The sequence below is a fragment of the Vitis vinifera genome, chromosome 3 (genome assembly GCF_030704535.1).
Source record: "Vitis vinifera cultivar Pinot Noir 40024 chromosome 3, ASM3070453v1".
Lineage (NCBI taxonomy): Eukaryota > Viridiplantae > Streptophyta > Magnoliopsida > Vitales > Vitaceae > Vitis > Vitis vinifera.
In genome coordinates, this window is record NC_081807.1 from 14,668,522 (window position 1) to 14,672,959 (window position 4,438).

General features: G+C 29.2%; 1 long non-coding RNA gene across 1 annotated transcript; it reads right to left on the reverse strand.

The window, feature by feature from the left end:
* Window positions 1–476: 476 nt before the first annotated feature.
* LOC109122140 (uncharacterized) lies at window positions 477–3,744 on the reverse strand. The gene is made up of 2 exons (XR_002029594.2): window positions 3,608–3,744; window positions 477–761 (listed from the first exon to the last, which is right to left on the reverse strand). It is a non-coding gene; the product is annotated as an uncharacterized LOC109122140 (long non-coding RNA).
* Window positions 3,745–4,438: the final 694 nt, after the last annotated feature.

The following is a 4,438-nucleotide window of genomic DNA, read 5'->3' on the forward strand; positions in this document are numbered from 1 at the left end:
TACAAATGATGAAATCTTATTAGTATGTGATATGTCAATGTTTCTTTCATTTATGTTAAGGTTGGATTCAACTTATATCAAGATTACTTAATCTTATGTCAAGGTTAACTCACTCTTTTGTTAAGATTAGTCCTACAAATGTCAAGGTTAAGTATCATATATGTCATGATTAACCCCACATTTATCAAGGCTTTTAGATACATATGTCAAGGTTGGATTTTATATATATCATAATTGACTTATATATGTCAATGTTTGGTATCACATGTCTTGGTGGGGACCATATATGTTAAGGATAGGTACCACATGTGTCATGATTGCTCCCATATATCTCAAATTTGAGTATAATGTATGTCAATGTAAGGAATAAGCACAACTATCAAGGTTCCCTCGAAAAATTTTAAAATTATTTTTTAATATGAAAAATTGTACCTGTTTCCATGTATAATCAATTTGATATTATTTAAGAATGATAATGACAATCAAATTATCATGATTTTATATATAATCAAAACATATTTAATATACATTTGATTATTAATTAAAGTACAAATCAAAGAACTTGTTTAAAGTTGTCCCTAATTTCTCTATATAGAAGAAACTCATATAATATACAACGAAATTAAAAACACATTATAAGACAATATACATAAACTTAAATTAAGTTGCTCATCTATATATCTACAACCAAGTCTCTTGCCTCCATCTTGAAGCATTATTTTATAGGAAAGCCTTAAATTTCCAACACCTAGACTTCGAATCTGTAGAAAAAAATATAGAGCATATTAACAAATTAAAAAGAAAAATGTATAATGAGAAGCAATCAAATATCAAGCTTTATGAAGAATTTTAATAGCAAGCTAGCCACTACACCTTTATTAGACAATAATAGATTATTTCTTAATAACACAAGTAAACAAACCAACTCTCAAATATTAAAATATTGATATAGCAAAAACATATGGAGACTAAAACTAGGAGCAAAACCTAAAACAAAAATCATTTTAACCTAATGAAGTTATTGTTTTGGTCCAACCTCAACCAAGATATTTAACTATTTAGATCATTATTATGATTTTTTAACCTAACACTTTCCCTGAAATGTCCAAGGTTTCCATCAAACTATACAAGTCAAAGATAACCCTGAGTTATTCATAGTATATAAATTAGTATGAAAGCCTCAAAACAATGATTTAATATCATGATATATAGACATTCAATTTCACATTTAGTTCCCTACAGGGTTGGTTAATATTCGTAGCCTAGACTTCGCCGTAATATCAAATACAATGATATTTCATTTAAACTTGTTTTGAAAATAAATGCAATGATAAAATGACACTTGGAACCAATTTTAAACTTGAGTGCATGCCTACATTGAATGCTAAGACAAGTTAGAGTGGGGATCTCTAGGTTAATTTGACACCAAAGAAAAGACCGAAAATAAGAATCACTGAGTATATTGAAATCACATCTATAGACAACAATTAAAATAAATAAAATGATATTTCATTTACAGAATTGTTTTTTTGGTATATGTTTATCCTGACACTGAAAACATATGGACATGTATTTTCCTATCCAACATATGCCATGTGCACAGTCATGTCAGCTCATATATATGCCTAGCTAATGAAGTCATCCGTGATTTGTGAAGACAAACATATAGGCAACAAGAATAGTTAAATTTTCCATCTGACTTTTGAACCACTAAATGTTGTATGATGCAACTGGGGGTAAGGGACACTAAAGATATTTTAAGTTCTGCATCAGTACTATAGCAATAATATACCTTTTTCCCCCTCTCAACCTGTTCATTTCAACAAAGAGAGCCCTGACAAGATGCTTATGAGTTATGTGGCTATCTAAGTAAAGGATTTCTAAACCTATCAAAGCTGAAGGTTATTCTTAGACTGCATCAACATATTTCTATGATCAAATTTCTACAGCAGTCTTGAATAACTTTACATGTGTTCATAGTCAAGCACACTTGATGATAAAGGCAAAAAACATCATTAGAACAACCAGAAATTTCTCTATAACATAGGATCTGGTGGGTAGTTTAATAAATAAATATGGTGGCAGCAACTTTGTTATGTGAGTGAGCAAGTCGATATGCCAACATGAAAACATAGACTATATTCTATAAGCCTACAACATGCATGGGTTGGAAGTCAACCTAGACTTTTCTCTGCTGCTTGTGGATCAACGTAATATGATTCTCAAAATCAAAACAAAGACAAAAGACTATATACAACAGCTGACCTAATGAATGATTAGTTTACAAAGTGTATTGTGACATCTATATGAATAAAAATTCACTGCAACATAAGGACAAAGAAATATCACAAGTATCTTTATGATTTACCAAAATCAATGCAAGGGCTTTATGCGTACTCCAATCAGAAACTTAGCAACATACTGCACAAGGATATGACTGAAATTTTCATGAGTCAGACCTTTCTGAAAGCAATCACAACCATGCCTTCCACCTCAGCTATTTTGGAGACAATTTTAGATAATTTTCAGAGGACACCAACCAAAATAACAAGGAGCTTAGTTGTGAAACCCTTCTATATATCATTTTTATTAATCGTTCTGGCATGCAGAAAAAAAAATGATAACAAGACATATCATTTTCCTTCACTTTCTTGGAAATCAATCAGAAATCAAGAACACACTGTACTTCATTCTTGTTTCATTAAAACCAAACAAGCACTAAGAAAAAGAAAGAAAACACTGCATATTAAACCTAGATCACTTTCTTGGAAACCAAGCAAAGCAGAAGAGGAAAGATAAAACCGTACGTTTGAAAACGAGAAACCAAAGTACCAAACAAAAATCAAGAACCTACTTTACTCCACTCCTGTTTCTTGTAAACCAAAGATAAACCAAGAAAAAGAAAAACCCAAACATAAACCAAGAAAAAGAAAGAAACTACTATCCAGATTACACCTAGACCTTTGACCTTTGATTCAATGATGTTCTACATTACCAAAAGAGGAAAATAGATTATTATAATTTAACTAACAAGAAGAAATAAAAAAAAATGAAATATTACCATTTTCACACCTTCATTTAATCGATTGAAAGAGGCAAAGACCCATTCAAAGCCACAAAATTAAGTGCCTAGAAGAAGAACCCATTTGATTTGAAACCCAACAAGCATGTATTTATCGGTATTTTTACCTATTTTTCGAGAAATTTCCCGATATTTCCTACCAGTCTAGCTCGCGCACAGGATACAAAATCTGTCCAATTTTTTTTTTTTTTTTATAAAAAAAACATAGGATGCTGTTTGGTAATCCGATCATGATTTGCAAGCAAAGGTTGTGTTTTTCAGCCTTGCTCAAAAATCGTGGATTTATGGTTCGTGAAATTTAAATCCAATGGCACAAAAGCAAAGAGACCCTTAGGACAGATCCAGAAAACACAGGGAGCAACAAAAAAAAGCAATTTTTTTGGTTTTCCTTAGGGGTTTTGCATGGATTTTCTCGGAAATCAAACGATGATGAATTTTCCCGGAAATCGAATGGGGGATGGATTTTCTTAGGAATCAAACGGGGGTTGAAAAAAAAAAACAATAATAACATGATTAGATTAGTACCTGCGAGGATTGAGAGACGTAGAGAAAACTAGGGCGAATTTTATCGTCTGGATAGCAACTTCAGAAAAGGGCTTCTTGATGCCCGAGGACCAAGTGAGAGAAGTGGATGGCCCTTTTGATATTTATATTTAATAAAGATAAAAAATAAAAAATAATAAAAAAGGAAATAAACAATTTTCGTCCCTCTATATAAACAATTATTAATTATCCATCTTTATTTTGATTAAATCACTTCCACTTCCATGGATTGAAATTTCCATTTTTATGGACAATATTTTATGAATTAAAATTAATTTGATAAAATAAATTATTAATAATTTTAATTATTTAAATAAATTAATATTAATAGAAAAAGTTGTTAACACATATTTTTAATAAAATTTTAGAAATTAAATCTCAAATAAATATTTTATATAAATTAATTTAATTTTTCATTTAAAATGTAATAAAACGTGTTTTAATAAAAATATTTTAAAAAATTTAAAATAAATATTGTCTTCAACAAGATGGACTTCCTTCATCTAACAATATGGTGGAACCACATCAATCTTCATTTTGATACTAAGACTATTGCAATGTCATATGTATTATATTTATGTATAAATTATTTTTATTCAATAAAATCAAATATTTTTTAACTCAATTCTAATTTTATACACTTCCAAAATTCATATTTATTATTCTTAAAATTCAAATATCGAATCTATCAATATATCTCTGTCTACCGATGTTTTTTTTTAATCATATTTATGTCAATTATATTTACAAAATAACTTTAAAATATGAATTCTTACTTATTTTATCATTTTTTGGAGTTTTTCCAAGCATTCC